The 17,741-nt window shown below is 44.6% G+C and overlaps 1 protein-coding gene across 2 annotated transcripts in view; it reads right to left on the bottom strand.

Annotated features, from left to right (window-relative positions):
* Positions 1–6,568, bottom strand: part of RALGPS2 (Ral GEF with PH domain and SH3 binding motif 2) — a 123,831-nt gene extending 117,263 nt beyond the window's left edge. For both annotated transcript variants that reach the window (XM_045838368.1, XM_045838372.1), the window contains exon 1: positions 4,284–6,568. The gene's annotated coding sequence lies outside the window, so the exon portion shown is untranslated. The remainder of the gene's footprint in view (positions 1–4,283) is intronic.
* Positions 6,569–17,741: the final 11,173 nt, after the last annotated feature.

Raw genomic sequence — 17,741 nt, 5'->3', positions numbered from 1 at the left:
GGCTCTCCCAAGAATCAGCGAAAAGGAAAAATCAACCTAAAAAGGAAATCTGTTTTGAGAAAAGGTTAAGTAAGTAAAATTACAGAAGGGTATCTATTAAGTTCAAGGTGAGAGCTTCTTTTTAAGCCTCTCACACTCCAAAGCAATGTATCATTCAAGAGGCGGTACCAAAGGTGCTCCGTGGTGGCAGACATAAATTGCCGGGCGCCTGCGACCTAAGTTAAATGAACACTGATTTATACTCTTCCTATGTCCTTAACTAGCCATTACTTATGAATGTGACTGAGTGAATTTACACTCAAACTGTCTTCTTTCCATAGAATAGGTAGATGTCAAATTCTGGTGTTTTATTCCTAAGTTTTCCTCAATCAAAGGCTCAAGACATTGATCAACAAAGATTCCAGATTAATTCCAAACTTACCAAAATATATCATATCCAACCCTCAATTGCTCACTGAAGAGGGACCGTAAACCAATGGGAATAACACACACTTAAAGAAACAATTTATAGGGTAATGCAATACATCCACTTTACTCCCTAAGGACCCTCACACTCAGGAGGGGGTAGAGTTTCAAGCTATGTGAATTATCTTTTCACTGAAAATTAAGTGACTTATGAAATGTATTCAGGTTGAAGCAACAAATTTATGCCAAGACAGCCACTGCACAAGAAAACCATCACTCAAAAAGCAGAGTTGATTCTAACACTTATTTTCAAAACACTTATACCATTCAAAGTAAATTCAAACTCTCCTTTTTATGCAGGAAAAAGACAGCACTTTTAGATTTAAATAGGTCTGAAAGTCTGACTCACACAAAGAAAAATTCAGTGAACTACATTTCAATTAATAATTGAGTTTCAAGTCCAAACGTTATTTAGAGGTTTCTGGAAGCGCAGCCCAGCAGCTGTGCCATGTGCCATTCCACTCTTGGACCCACTGCGCTCACACAGCAGGGGCTAAACTAAAACTCAAGTCTGGGCTCTCTGCTGCTCATCAGCCACCAGTGCGCTCCCATCTCCAAGTACGCTTCCTCGTCTGGAATGGAAATGATAACGCCTATCTAGGGCCCTGTCAGCGAAAATACCAAAATACTTCAGTGCCAATACTATATGGGAAAATTATGTAATCTGTGTAAAACAAAACAAAACAAAAAACCAGTACCACTATTTGTCACATTTTAATCAAAAAGGAATCTGATCACTTGCAGTCCAACTTTTTGATTTTTGCTATTAATTATGGTTATCAGACTGTAAGGAGGAACAGTAGGACATTGGTCCACTCACACACACAGCCAAAAAAAGATTCTTAAAAAATATACATAAAAAAAATTAAACTCCCTTATAAACACGCACCAAGAGAAAACATTTTTAGCAGACATTTCACTTAAATAAACCAAAAGAATAAAGCTGTTGAACCACATGTAAACTCTGTGTCACCTGACTTCAGGCCGAATGTTTATTTTGATTTAGTTGGGAACCAGACACCCAATGTACATAAACATCAGCATATTTTAAAAACTGTCTCACTGCTTTTGTTCACTCAGTAATAATTTCTACTATTCTTAGAACGAAAAAACACAAATACTACCCTTAAGCAAACAAACTCATCAGTGTCCTGGCCAGTGTGGCTCTCAGTTGGTGGGAGCATCATCCTGTAACCAAAAGGTTGTACGTTCGATTCCCAGTCAGGGCACCTACTCAACTTGGGGGCACCGATTCCCTGTATGAGCCTATGGTAGGCAATCCATCGATGCTTCTCTCTTGCACCGATGATTTTACCTATCCCTTTCTCTCTCTCTCTAAAAGCAATGGGGGAAAAAATGTCATTGGGTGAGGATAAAAAAAATTAAAAAATAAAAACTCATCAGAGGAGACTTTACTTCTTAAACTAACATTCAACAGTGTTATCTGACAATGAAGTAGTCGACTATTTGCCCATTTGCCCTTTAAGCTCCACCAGGCAGGACACAGACCTTTTTCTTTATATCCCCAACATCTAGGACCAAGTAGGTACTCAATAAACATGCGTCCAATGGTCCAATGAGTGAATCAACCAATGAACGAGCCAATGAATGAATGAACCAACGAACCAAAGAAAGGACTGGGCCTCTGGACAAAAGCTTAAATGTTTGAAGTTGCAACAGAACAATTTCACCTACATCTCCATCATTCACTACAAACAGCTACTCTCTCAGCTGTGATGACGTAAGAAGCTGAAGAAGTGCTGTGCTGGATAGTAAAACACACAAACACATCACTCAACCACTCACATGTATAACAGAAGCACACAGAAGATTCGCAAAGCCAGTTCTTCAGTTGTATTTTTGCTCAGGAAATTTTGGTGTGTTCTTTCTGATAATAAAGCATGTTGCAATTTTGATAATGCAAGCACATCTTTAAAGTTCTATTGCAATCCTGAATAATTTAGGCAGAGTCAACAATATTTCCAGAGTCCACCAAGAGTATTTTGAAAGCCAAACTCCTTAATTCAAAGAAAGGTGGAATAAAATGGAAAAATAAGGTAGATCTTACTACTTCAAAAATATACTTATTAAAAAAAGAAAATAAACTGCTTAAAATAATTACATTGAAATTATTCAAAAAAACCACTTAATGTCCTTATATTTGATCTTTAAGCTAAAGAGACAAGTTATTTTCCAAATCTTGGAAGCTTGGTGATAAACTTCATGCCTACAAAACTTGAGTTAAAGGTTATTTTTATTAAAATAATACTGTTTGGATAGGTTTGTAATCTTAAAAGTCTACAGTAAGACATTCAGCAGGACCAGTAATCAACACTGTATGTATGATTCTACAGCACCTGTAGACGCACAGTGATCGGGGTGAAACAGGCTTTTGTGAACGGCAAGGTACGACGACCTGTGACTGCAATACTATGTTTGCAAGGGTCAAAAAGTTTCCCAAACTCTGATGGTCATCTCCAAAGAGACTCACTTGAACAAGAGTGGATCTGAGGGTGAACGCCGAAAAACACCCCAGTGAACTCATAAAAACACCGGTTCGAAAACAAGGGCTCTCTACAGCAATTACAGCGTCGCACTTTAAAAACCCTGGGCACATGAAAGATAAAGCTCAATTAACTGCTGCCTGGGTTTCCTACTTTATGGTCTGAAACACTGGGTATTAGACACTTCTTTTTGGCGCTTTCTCGAACAGAAATTTCGCGTAGCCATCGCCCCTCCTCCACAGCTAACATCAGTGCCCTCTCTTCCTCCTCCCTCACCCCTCCCAGTTCAAACAAATTAACATTTGTACAAGGTGCCTCCTATCAGCTCGCAGCTTCTTCCCAAACACGCCCACGTACACTGAAACTGGCCTGCGTCTACACAACACACGGCTACAGGAAAAGAGTCGAGGGGGGCTGCTGGGGAGATAATTCAGCACCGCACAGGTTTACGGCTCTTTTGCAGATAGGAGCGCCTCACTCGGGGCTCGAGTTGCTCCCAAATCACCTCTAGAGCACGGTGTTTATGCGCCTAGCTAATCCGATACTGCAATGGAATTCCGGATATTTGCAGACAGACAGCCTGGCTTTGCGAGTGTTTGATCTGAGCTGTCCGGAACCTCCTCCTTTCAATCCGCCGGCTCCGAGTAGTGCAGTCCCCGGACCTCCGGCAGCGGCCCCGGCCCCGCACCCCACACTCCGCCGCGCGCCCGGCCGGAGGCCGGCGCGGCACCCGCCTCTCCCGGTCCGAGGCTGCAGGGCGACTCAGGCTGCGGGCCGCTCCGCAACAGGTCACCCTGACGGCCACTGCGCGCTTCGCAGGCAGCCGGCTCCGCGACGGGGCTTTGGGGACGCAGCGGCCGGAGCCGGGGAGGGGGTGTGGCCCGCTCCGCGATCCCCGCGCCGGCTCACCTGGAGGGAGGCGGGGGCGCTGCCGGGCGCCGGGGGCTTCGGCCACCCCGGAGCAAGAACCGGGCGAGACGGACTCGGGGGCTCGCCGCGACCCCGGCGCCGGGACGGAGAACCGGCGCGGGGACCCCACAGCCGCCTCCTGACTCCGAGAGCGAGCCGCCGAGAGAGGTGCGGCCCCGAGCCCCCGACTCCTTCCTCCCTCAGCCGGAGCCCCGCCGCCCCCTCCCCGCGCCGAGGACGAGCAGCCCGCGGCCGCAGCCGGGAGTTCAACCCGCGCAGCCGCCGCCATTCACCGCGCCGCCGCCGCTACGGCTCAACTCCACCGTGGGGGCGCCGCGCACCCACTTTCCCTCCCCTGCACCGCCCGCCGAGACTCCGCACCGGCCCCGCGTCCAGAGCACCGACCTGTGCAGCCGCGGCCGTCGCCTCGGAGGATGGGAAGACCCGCCGGCGTCACGCTCCGCCGCCACCGCCGCCTAGGCTAGCGCCCGGCGACCCGAGCAGTCAGCGTCTCTCATTTAGCGCCTGCCGCCGCCGCGGCACTCGGGGGAGGGGAGTGAGCTGGATCCACCCCGTCCGCCCCGGGCTGGGGGAGGAGAGCAGACCTGCGGGGACGCGCGCCGAGCGGGCGGGGCCCAGCCGCGCTCGCTCACCAACGGAGCACGCTCGCGCCCGCCCCGTGAGCCGCGGCCCGCGGGGTCTTTCCCCGCGCGCGCCCCCGCCAGCCGCGCTACCGGCCCGCGGAGCCCAACGGCCGCTCGGCGCCCGCGGCCTCCGCGCGCGCCGCAGCCCCTCGGCCGGCGCCCACTGGTGGGTGGGGCCGCTACCAGCCAAACTTGGAGGCGGGGAGGGGATCGGAAGGCAGGCAGGTGGGGCCCCCCTCCCGCACCGGCCCTCCGCAGTGAAATCCACTGTGCCGCCTGTCGGCTTCGGCTCCTGCACCTCACCTTCAAGGCCAGAGAACAAAGTCTGGAAACCCTCCGCTCCCGCATCTCATGTCCTGCCCGCGCAAGCGGTGTTTTTAGAAGTCGCTGCGGCCCAGTGAGGGGGTTCCGAGAGTGAAGAGCCACCCCACTGCCGTAGGATCATAAATTATGGTGATCAGTACTCTCACACACCAAGATTCGGCGGAAAGTGTTAGAAGAAGGCCTTTGTAAGTGTCGTGCAAGCTACAGCCCTGGGCTTAATGAACAAATGACAGAAATCTGGCAACACCTGGGTCTCAGACTGCTGAGTTGCAGGTGAACAGTATTTTCACTTCAATGCACGAATGAGATTCTGAAATACTAAATATTTCCTGCGAATGAAAAAGGAACAGATTTGGTATAAATGGTGGAAGGGTGTTGTTTTGGAGGGTGCACTACATGGGGTGGCCTACTTAAAATTAGCACCGTTTGATGCCGAGCGACTATAAATGCATGGGTGAGCCACCTTTGTATAGGCTGTCATTAGACCATTTGTACATGGGTGATGATTTGATGACCTGTGCAGTCGCATGTGGAAGGAATACCGTGTGCTAGCGTTGGGTATAAAACATGAAAGGACCACAATTGTTCCCACTTGGTTTCTTTCTTCTCTTTAGTAACCATTAAACAGAACTGATTGGACTTGTGTATTGCAGAGTGCTATTATGTCCTCTTTTGACTGCCTCCTGTCCTAGCCCTTTCCTTGGGGCAGCTGGAATGTCTGTCAACCCCCTTCTCTCAAAGAGGATTGTTTCTTTAACCGCCCCCCCACCTACCCACCCAAGATAAGTTAAAAAAGAAAAGGAAAAAACATGGAAAGGCAAAGTTCATAGTTTTTCATTTTTATTGCATTTTATTTTTAAAGAAAGCCTTTAAAAGAAGCAGGATGAAATCACTGGGAGAAGTAGAGAAACAAAAAGAAGGAAAAGAAAACAAACATCTTTCAAATGAGAATAGTCTGAAAAAACAAAAAAAGGAAAAGAGACAGTTGGTAAAAAAAAGGGGGGGGGGAGGAATGTATTATGTATACAGACGTTTTCCCATAAATGTCAATGCTTCAAGTCCTGAAGAAACAATGGGCAAAAAGAATTAGCACTTGGAGGAAAAACTCTTCTGGTTATCAAGTTGGGTACATGATTAGGGTTTTTTTTCCCCTAAGTGTTAGTAAGAGGTTAAGGAAAAGGTGGTTGGCTATGTGCCAGCAATAATAATTATACGTATATTTATATACAATTATAATGGGCTGTTTCTTGAGTATGCCTCATTATTGCTGCTCTTAAAAAAATAGGAAAACTGAGGAACAAAAGGGAATTCTATTTTGTATAAATGTCTTACAGTTACTTTACACGTGAATTGGGGTTTCCTAAAAGCAAATGAGCTTATGTTCCTCCCTCTGCCGATAATTTTCAGTTTACTGTAAGGGCAGTGAAGTTTCATTTGGACTCCGAAGAGAAAAAGCCACGTGACTCAGGAAGCTAGGCCATGGATACACTGAATTCTTATACATACTGGATTTCTAAGTTTGGAATAATTACTCAAGGTCTGTTTCTCATGTTGATAACCTGTAAAATAATACTTCTACTAACCTTTAGCATTGTGTTAAGTTCCAATTTATGAATGTGGTAAAATTAATAATTTTGTGTTAAAAATACAGGAAAAAGCTCATTCTGGGTGTCCTTTTTTGGCATAGTTTGGAAATTACTTTAGAAAGTCAATGTTCCTTCCCATTCATTGATATACAAATAAAATAATAGCTTTTTATAATTAAAGAGGACCAGCAGCATTTTTTCCTTAGCATCTTTTATTACAGGTAAATTCTGTGAGTTGCTTTATGTATTTCATTTGCTTTTGCCAAGAGACAAACAAAATACGCAGTCTTAGAGTAAAACAAAAAGTACTAATGTATAAAATAGAAATGCCATTATATAAAATAGAATCAATGAGAATTCAATATGCTGAAAAGTCAGTTCTGAGGAATCACCATTATGTAGCAGTTTTATTACTATCCATCAAAATCATTTCCAAGGGGTAAGCCAAGGAACTAATTTTGACAGGGAACAAGCAGTTTTGAAATCAAGAGACCACCACTGCAAAGCACAGCTCATCATCCCCTTACAGCTGTCAAAACAAACTCAAACTGGCATGGTAAGGAAGAGCATTATTCAGTAACACCTAATTCATTCTATTACAACTGACAAAATTTCAGTAATAATGTATACCCCTATTATTTCTCTAACCTTTCTTTTTTCAAATATATACGCATATATTGGCAAGGCATTTTGAGAACAATTTCTCAGTTTTATGTTCTAATTTAAAATGTAGGCAAAGTAGCATACCCCAAATCCACTAATACCCCAGAAGTGTCTTCAAAACAAAAGCTGTGATATCAAGGTGTCCACGGGAGCTTGCAGGTAAGTACCTAGTACCTTCACGCTACATTCGCTGAGCTGTAACTGATGCGGACGGTCCCCGTCATCGACCTTCCTGCCAGCCCTTCTTCGAGTCGCTGCGCCTCTGTCACAGCACTGCCTGCGTGCACGCATACCTCCCTTTGAATTGTCTTAGCACGTCAGCCTGGGGAGCCAAGTGGCCGATGTTTTAAAATGTATCTACATATGTATAAAATAAGAGTAAAGAACCTCAGGAAATGCTGAAACAACTCTGAGATGGGTGGCATTTACTTTGTATAAGGGCCATTTGCCTACTTTCCTTTATTTTGAATCATTGAGTTTACTAGGTGAGTGAATTCTCTTTGCATCCCACTTATAAAAATTTCAGGCATTGCTTTCCACACTTAATGAAAGGCTAAAGGTGACATGAGAGACTAAACTGCGTCCTTTGTTGGTGGCAGTGGGGAGGTGGATTCTATAAAGCACGTTGTTGGAAAACAGATGGAAAAAGTATTGTCTCAGTGTTAAAATTACTGAAATTGGCAACTGTGCTGTGGTTATGCACCTAAATACTGCAGCAGTCAGAGTAAAGGACTAGGGTGTACATGTGGTTGAGAAAGAATAATGTATGTACTTACATAGAGATAGAGTTGGGGAAAGAGAAAAGAGAAAACAAAAACTAATAAAACAAGTAAAATGTTAACAGTAGGGTACTCTGGGTAAAGGGTACTTGGTAACTTTTCTATACATTTGAAATTATAGAAGCATCGTTTACATGTTAGAATTTCAAAACAGCCGCAGCCGCAGCCGCAGCAGAAGTAATCCATAGCCTGTAACACCATAATCACTTTAAAGAGCCGCCCTACGGCCAGATCCCAGGTGCTTCCTAAAATTGCCGACTACTCCCATGGAATTGTCTCATGTCTTGGGTTGAAATTAAAGAGACATTGAGTTTTATAATTTAAGAGTCATCTTTTCCAACCTTTCATTTTACGAAGGAGGAAACTAAGGCTCAGAGATTCCAGATTTACCTGAAACCCCGTGACCAGTCAGCACGACGGAGCACAACCTTGACTCTACTTCCATCCCTACAACGGCTGGCTTCTCTCACTCTCCTTTTCCTCCTTCCGAACTGTTTCCTGAGGGCCTCGTAACCTCTTCCTTTTGTGATCACAGGGGGAACTCGCACGGCCTTCTCTTTTCAACTGTCGCTGCCCCACTGTAATTCTCCCGCCGAGACTTCCGTACCACGTGTCTGATGGCCTCCATGACATCTACATGAGGACCTTCCATCGCCTGTCAAACCTTTAAAAGTTCAAAACTGAAATAACCTCAGGGGGAAAAGTTAAAATGACTAACAAACCCTATGAAATTATGTCCGTCTCCTTCCTGATCATCAAAGAAAGACAAATTAAAACAAAATATCTTTTGTGTAATGGATTGTCCAATTAATAAGATTTCTAATAGTCAGGGTCAGCCATGATGTGGGCAACAGAGTCACACACTGATGGTGGGAGCGTGAATGACTGTACCTCTTTGGTGGGCAATTTGCCAGAAGCAAGGAAAAACTGAAATGTATATACACTTTGACCCAGCAGTTTCTCTCTCTCTCACACACACATGCATAAACAGTGAGACAACATCCAAAGAGAGACAGAGGACTGCTCACTAAGGATGCTTGTACTAGCAAAAGTTGGGATAGTTTGTGTCTATCAGTATGTGCGTGTGTAAATGCAATTATAGTATTCCCTTACAATGGAAAAATAGCTGTATAAGGGAAAAACTGAGTTGAGGAGAAATATGCACACTAGTGTTCTACTGTTTTTCTGTTAAGTTGTTAAGCACTTAGAAACCAGCCTGGAAAAGCTATGCAAACTGTCACAGTAGTTACTCCAAGAAAAGGGAACTTTCTTTTTCTTTCTTTTTTTTATTTTTATTTGTTTATTTTAGACAGAGAGGATGGGTGGTGGGGAGAGAGAGAGAAATCGCTTTGTTGCTCCACTTCTCTATGCCTTCATTGGCTGTTTCCTGTACGTGTCCTTGCCAGGGATCGAACCCGCAGCCTTGGTGTGTCGGGTGGATGCCCCAGCCAACTGAGCTAGCTGGCCAGGGCGAGAGAAGGAAATTTCATTTTTCTACTGTGTATACTTCCATGGTTTGTTGTTGCTGCTGGTATTGTTTTCTTCACTAGAAGCGTGTATAGCACGAAAGCAAGGGCAACAAAAAAGGTATTGCTTTCTTTTTAACCTGAAAACCTCTCATTCCTCAACTGTCATCCCCCACCAACCTCACTGTTCCCACCACTTCTTCCTCTCCCAAGCTTTGGAATCACTGTGAGCTCTTTTACTTTCTCTCCTTTACCATTTATCTATTCAGTCCTGATCCTTATCATAGTTTTGCAATTTTGGAGGGTAATTAGAGTAGCCCAAACTACAAACGTAGAAAGGTACTCCTAACTGACCTCTTATTCTCCACACTTTTTTTAAAACACACCTTTTCCTACACTGTTTTCATTGTGCTACACATCTTCATCTTCCCAACCCCTACTCACTTCCAACTTCAAAAATCCTGAGTTGTTCCTTGTCGTTTACCAAGGTGGCACCCAGGGACCTCCATAACCTCAGTCTGCCCACTGATGCATCTCATCACCACTCCGTCCACACACGAACTGGGCCAGGCCATGCTTTATTTCTTCAGTGAACAATAAAGTACTTCTCACAAGCCCCCTTTTTGGATCTACTATCGTTCCATTTCAGCACACCTTTTCCTGTTCCTCTCGTCTGTCTGTCCCCAAATTTTCTTCAGGGTCTCATTAAGACCTGCCTCTGTTCCTTCCATGATCAGCATGTCCATCTCACACTAACTCCTCCCTCCTCCAAACCCCTGCTGAGGTTATTGTATCTCTCTCTCTGTCTCAGATAAGTTATTATATAATGACTTACAGTTTTACCAGTGTATGTGTTTCCTGTATCACCCAATAGATTGTAAGCTCCTTGCTGGAAAGTACAATGTAATCTCTCCCTCTCTCTCTCTCTCTCTCTCTCTCTCTCTCTCTCTCTCTCTAACACACACACACACAATACAATCAATCTCTCTCCCTCCCAATTCATGTTCATCGAGCATTTACAATAGACAACACACTAAATTCCAAGCCTATGTAACCTCATCTTTTTCTCTCCACAACCTTGAAAGATATTTTTACCACATTTTGAAGGTAAGGCTTAGAGAAATTCAATGACTCGCCCAGGTCGTGCTGCTAGGCAACAGCAAAGCTAGGAATCAAAGCCCGGCAGTCCGACCCACAGTCTCCACGCTGTTGTTCGTGGCCTCCCTATTCAACTGTGCTGCTCATAGGTTCTCGTCAATTAACAGCTCAATGTCATGTACATCAGTGGAGCTTGGAAAATGCTTACTGCATATAATGCACTTTGTGCTAACAGTGAACTCGCCATGGGATGCCCAACACTTGTTTAATTTAAAAAATAGTGTTTTCTGCTGTGTTATAAACCTGACACTAATATAAAATACTATATGTCAACTACAATTGAAAATAAGTTAAAACTATTATTTTCTAAATTTAGTCTGATTGCAGAAGCTTACTCAAGAGTTCCAGGGTAAAAGTGCTTTAAAAAATCTAAATAATTTTAGAATAATGGAAAAAAGAAATGGGAAAAAATGGCATTAGGTCCAATCCCTCCTTTTGTTCAGTGTATTAAAAAATATATTGTAAGAGATCATGTCTATGGTAGTAGCGCAGTAATGAAGTTGGTGATCCCACTACCGGGGGAAAAAGCGTGTGCATGCGCACTGAGTCCATTCCCCCGGAGAGGTGCAATTCTATCTGCGGTTTCACATTACAGAAAGAAATATTCCCATTCCTTCTGTAAATTAGTAACCTAAGCATTTTAAAGTACTTAAAATGTTAGTACTGTTAGATCAATCAATACGTTGCATGTATTTTTTTACTGTATTTAACTGAGACTTCGCTCAGCAAGAGAGACTTTCTTAATTATGACTTAATCCTGTACATGCGGATTTGAAACTCACTGTTAGATACTGGCAATTATATTTATCTTGAAAGCCACGATATTTTTAACACAGTAGTTAGTATTTGAGAGTATTCTGCTTGAGAAAGTTTAAGTGAGTTTCAAATGGTGACTCCAGTCAAAAAACATGACTTCAAAAATAAAAACAGCCTATGTGAGTCACTTTTCAAAAGATCATGTTAAATTTACGGATACATACTGAACTATAAACATAACCCACCTACACGCTGGCACTAATGGGCTTTGGGGCTGAGTTATCTGCGAATACTTGCAAAGACTTGTTTTCAGTATTGTTCTGGCCTAACAACATTATTAATCTTGATACATAACCACCAGAGAGGCAGGGCTTCTGATAGATCAGAAACAAACTTTTTGACCATCTTCTAAACTTGGTGAATTGAGTATACAAGTTTATATCTGCTACCTCCTAAAACTCTCCTAAAACTACAATCAAGGACAAAAAGAATAAAAGAGGAGAGGGTAACAAATTAAAAAAATTGAAAGATGAAAAAAAGGATACATAGATTTAACTAAGCAGAAGAAAAGGAAATTAACTGCTGGTAGAGGGAAAAGGCAAAAACAAACAAACAAGCAAACAAAAAACAGCTGATTTTGCACAGCAGAACTCTGGAAAGTTTGGGAACTAGAGACACCAGGTACTGAGATGCCTAGCTCATTAACCATATAACATTTGTCATACGGTCAGGCAAACAGAGGTCAGATCTAAATTAGTATTCAAGACTTAGGACAAGAGACGGGGACAAAAAGTCAGGAAGAAGATGAAATCTTCAGGTAAAGAAATAGTTCGACTATTACGTTAGCATTTGTTTTCAACAGATGCCTTTCCGACACAGCCCGCCCGTCCTGCAGGGAGATTCAGAACACGCGGACGGGAAACCCATCTTCCTCGCTCAGGGTCATCAGACGGAGCCTTGGGAACGCAGCCAATGTGAACTGAGCTATGTACACACTTAGCGAGTGTAACGCGCTTAAAGTTTTGCTCAAACGAAAAAGGACTGTGTTATAATAAAAAAATATATAAAAAGAAGAGTCTAGAAAAGTAATTGTCCAGATGCAAAAGTGTAGTTAAAACAGAAATAGTCTCAGAGTGGAAAATGTCAATCTATCTGACTCAACCGGTCACTCTCCTTATCTATAAATGATCCCCAAAATGGATCTACCCAGTGGGAGTCGTGCGGTGGGGCGGGGTGGGGAGAGGAGAGTCAGGGGATGCACGCACGACCAGCCCCGAGGTCTAGCTCGGAGATTCACTAAACCTCGTTCCGGTCCATCTCCTGTCCATTCAGTGGGGCGCCCTCAGCTCTGGAGAGCCTGGTTACATCCCTCAGCCCGCAGAGCCCGGGAGGACTAGTTCCGGTACCTGTCGTACCTTGGAGGCCTTTCCGAAAGGAACGAGATCTCTCTCGTGTTAATTAGGTGCCTGGGCTCCTCTGTGCACTGAAGACTAACCCTTTTTTTTTTTTTAGATTTTTATTTATTTATTTATTTTTAGAGAGGGAAGGGAGGGAGACAGAGAGAGAGAGAGAAACATCAATGTGTGGTGGCTGGGGGTCATGGCCTGCAACCCAGGCATGTGCCCTGACTGGGAATCGAATGTGCGACAGTTTGGTTGGCAGCCCGCGCTCAATCCACTGAGCTACGCCAGCCAGGGCCTAACCCATTTTTAAAAATACAATTAATAGAATTTCTGGAAACCATTGTGTTGCCACCTGGTGATGCCCTTTCCGGGGTGCTTTCTGCCTTGGGTCTTGTCAGTATATGACGTCAGAGAGCAGACCTCCCGCTCCTTGAGGTTAAGAGCTCCTTCGATTCTGTGGTCCTTCGTTACCACTATCCCAGGAAAAAAACAAAGTTTCTTGTGCAGAGAAGGTTTTCATTAAATATGTAATGATTCAAGATGAACAATATCGATAACAGACGAGACACTTTCCAAAAACCTTGCATTAGCCTGTTTGTAGGGGGAAACCGGCAAGTCTTTCAAGATTCAGGTCATGGCTCACTTTCTCTTTTCTTTTCTTAATTCTTATTTACTTAATTTTTATTAGTCATACAACAGTAGATACCTTGATGAAAGGAGATGTGTTTATATTGTGCCTGTTTTCTTGAGATCTAGTATAAGCAGATGCTTTCTCTTCCCAGCTAGTTTCTAAGTTCCTGGAAAGTGGGGGCCATGCCTTCAATCTCACCACACCACTCACATAGTAGTCACTGCACACAGTATTTACTAACATTCACCAGGTGCTTCCTAAGTTCTCAGTATGCATTGAGTCATCTAACCCTCATGACAGCCCTGCGGGGTAGGTACTAAACACAAGCAGCTAGTTCAAGGTCACACGCTAGGAAGTGGCAGCAGTAGGACTTCATCTGAGGCAGTCTTGCCCCAGGTGCATGGTCTTAACCACTCTATTCAGTGCCTCCTAGACAGAAAATATTATGGCAGCTTTCTGAACACCTGGATTAATCTAAAAACACTTATTAAAGGCATGCCTTGCGGTAAACAATGGTTTGTAAAATTAGGCAGTAGAGACAAACAGGATCTTGGATTTGGAGGGGAGACCTGGGGCTCTCCCCATTTTCTTCCCCTCTTCTACCTCCTCAGAAAAGAAGGGTGGGTGGTCATGCGGCCTCTGCTAGAAATGGGGAACCCCGGAGACGGGGGCTCTCGTTCCCACTGTGTTACTGGTCGGAGAAGTCAGCCGCTGTGAGCTCCGGTGTCTTCTATTATGAAACGCTGGCTGTCTGTCTGCCCTGCCCAGCTGCCTCCCACCCCCGCCGCCCACCCCAGGAAACAGGCAGGCCCCAACGCACCAGTGGATCCTGTTCCAAAAGATCACTGAAGCCTGTTATTTGAACTCCGAAAATATTTCCTGTCGCAACAGGGTAGAGAATGGTTGGGACCTCAGGTTTGTCTACAGCACGCTCTTTCATTCATTCTGTAGTTGCATCATGACGCCAGTCCAACAGTCGGAGGAGGCAGAAAGAATTCCTTCCTTTCTCTGGATGCAAGTCAACACTAGACGGGGCTTTGAAATGTGTGCTATTTACTTTGGCACCCCTCTCGCTTTCTCTTCCCTCTCCTCCAGCTTCTAATACCCTTTGTTCCAGGGGCCCAAAGACTCCTACTGGAGGATCTCACCCAGGCCTACTTCCCTCTGCACAGTCCCTAACTTTCTTTAGCTTCTCTATTCCCACCCACAGCCCTGATCCGCAACTCCTCTGGTCCCTGAATTCCCTCCCACCTGTCCTCCCACCAAACTTCCACTCCCTCAGCAAAGCAGTTCTCAGCCAGATTAAGGAGAAGAAAATCTGATTGAAATGATGTATGAACACCTAAGCATAATAAGAGCTGACACTTATGTAACGCTTTCCTGTGGGCCTGACTCTCTCTTCCAAGCATGAATCAAGTCTTTAGGTCCTCACTGCTCCTGGGAGGGAGCTGCTATCACCATCTGCATTCCACAAACGAGGAAACTGAGGCACAGAGAGGTTATGGAACTTGCCCAAGGTCACTGTGCCACAGTTGGTGACGGAGCTGACCTTTGAACTCAGGCCGTCTGACATCGAAGCCTGCGCTCTCCCGCTGACCTTCCCAGGGCGTTTGTGTCCTTGGCATGGAATACTTCTGGACCCAAACAAACCTCCACCTTTGGGCAGCATGACAGACAGGCGAAACTACTCAGGCAGTGCTGGGGAATAAGCACCACGGGCAGTCGCCAAGCCAGGGTGGCAAATGCCCGAGGGGGCGATGACTATGAATAAAATGGTGGACTCACAGTGTGGGCTTGGATTGCATTCTTTCCTCAGAAGCACAACCTGCAAGAACGATTTTCCCACCTACAGAGGAAAAGGCTCGCTCCCGTTTTTCGTGGGTTTCCTGTTCTACCTTTCTCTTTCTAGAGCTAAGGGAGCCAGAGAGACAAGACATGGCTGACATATCTTAGAGGGACAGCCCTTCTCAGCCCCAAGTCACTTAGTCCACGGGCAAGCACGCTGCGTGACTCCAGAGCCCAGACTCCCAACTGCTTTGTTACACTGCCTGGGCCCAAGTGACACCTGGATCACGCTTTTCAATGTACTTCATTGTAATGTATTCACTTTCACGGCTGCATCTAGGAATACATCAGGTGTCCGCACTCATCAGGCTCCTTCAGCTGCAAGTGCCACCAACCCAACTCACATGATCTTTAGAACACACCCACACGGCAAAGGAAACCATCAACAACAAGAAAAGACAACCCACCGAATGGAAGAATGCATTTGCCAATGATATGCGTGATAAGGGATTAATATCCCAAATTCATAAACAACGTATAAAACTCAATACCAAAAAAAAACAAACAATCCAATTTAAAAATGGACAAAGGACCTGCACAGACACTTCTCCCAAGAGGGCACAAGGGTGGCTAGTAGATGCATGAAAAGATGCTCAGCATCACTGATCATCAGAGAGATGCACATTAAAGCCACAGTGAGATACCACCTCACACCTGTCAGAAGGGCTGTTATCAAAAGGATGATGGATAACAAGTGTTGGCGAGGGTGTGGAGAAAAGGGGGCCCTCATGCCCTGTTGGGGGGAATGCAGACTGGGACAGCCACTGTGGAGAGCAGTTTGGAGCAATTTTAAAACATTAACAATAGAACTGCTTTATGACCCAGCGATTCCACTTCTGAGAATACATCCTAAGAATCCAAAAACACCAATTCGAAAGAAAATATGCAACCCAATGTTCATTGCAGCAGTATTCACAATAGCCAAGATTTGGAAGCAGCCCAAGTGCCCATCAGTAGATGAGTGGATACACAAGCTGTGGTACACTTACACATTGGAATACTACTCTTATAAAAAAGAGGGGAATCTTACCCTGCACAACGGCATGCATAGACCTGGAGAGCATTATGCTCAGTGAAATAAGCCAATCAGAGAAAGACAAGCACCAAATGATTTCACTCTCATATGGAATCAAATGGACAAAATAAACTAACAAACAATATAGAAACAGACTCACAGAGAACAGACTGACAGCTGTCAGGGTTGCAGAGCTAGGTGAAAAGGTGAAGGGATTAAGCCAGAACAACAACAATAACAACAACAAAAGCTCTTGGACACAGACAACAGAATGGTGATTACCAGAGGGAAAGGGGGTCCGGGGAGGTAGAAGGGGGGGGGGTGAAGGGAAGGAGACTTGAATTGGGGCGGTGAACACACAGTACAGTATACAGATGATGTGTTATACAATCATACACTGGAAACCTATATAATTTTATTAGCCAATGTTGCCCCAATACATTCAATAAAAAGAAAGAACACCCACATGTGTGGAGGTGTGAGGACCCAATTTAATGCCTGAACTAAATCTAGGGGACCAAGCGATGCAGTCAGGTCCCCTGCTTCCATCTCCCAGGTCCCCTTCTGTTGGAGTGTAGACCTCATCTACTTCTGCAGATGAGAAGCAGAGGTCCAGATGCACCGCCTTCCAGCCCTGTAGTCTAGAAATGTGACAGGTTTCCACTCTATCGCTGGCTGAAAAGTCCCAGGGAAGGACTCTGATTGGCTCAGCTTGGGTCGTGCATCCACCCTTGACCAACCACTTGACCTGGGGGCTGGACTGCTTTGATCAGCAGGCCTACCCTATTGGCCTGTCACCATGATAGGCGGAGAGCAGCTAGCAGAGTTACTGTGATTGACAGCCCCACCAAGATCTCTAGGAAAGTACAAAGGGACAGTTCTCCAAATACAGGGTGGCTCTGGGCCATGAAAACCATACCCGCCCACTGTAATGTTATCTCTAGCTTGGAAATTAGGGAAATCAAAAAGACAAAAAATAGTTTCCATTGGATGATCGAAAACACAGAGCTAGTTTCAGTGTATTTTGACTTAATGCATGTCTTTAAGATTATGATAAATGTCTAGATAGAAAGTGGAAATTTCAGACAATCCTATAAATGTGTCTAAATATTTATTTTGGTGTTTTATGAAAAATATGGATAACTGAGTGGCCCCCTTTATTTTTTTATCTGGATGCTTTAATGCTATATAAACCCAGTTTAATGCCACTTAGAAGCTAGAGCGTGTAACCTGATCATGATTACATGATAAAAAAGCATTCGATTTAAGTAATTTAGTGTCTTGCCGTAACATGTTTACCTCAACAAATTAGAGCTAAAGCGCAGAACTAATTCAATATACAATGGAGAAATTATGTTACCACTACATTTCCATGATAGAGTTGAAGAGAGAACTAAAACCACGATACGCTCCCCTTAAACTTGAGAAGCTCATTTAAGTCTTTACATATATTTACTCTCCTTTTCCACTACATTCACTCGGTGATTCATGAATGAAATGCGAGGGCGTCGAGGGAATTTTCTCTCCGAAGTTAATGCCTTGCCTGTTTCCCTCCCAGTGCAGTATGTTAATGCCCACATTCCCAGCTGTAAC

The sequence above is a fragment of the Phyllostomus hastatus genome, unplaced genomic scaffold, assembly GCF_019186645.2.
Source record: "Phyllostomus hastatus isolate PE091 unplaced genomic scaffold, TTU_PhHast_1.1 phas_contig_283, whole genome shotgun sequence".
Classification (NCBI taxonomy): domain Eukaryota; kingdom Metazoa; phylum Chordata; class Mammalia; order Chiroptera; family Phyllostomidae; genus Phyllostomus; species Phyllostomus hastatus.
The sequence above is the reverse complement of the archived record's forward strand: the minus strand, read 5'-3'. Positions and strand labels throughout refer to the sequence as shown.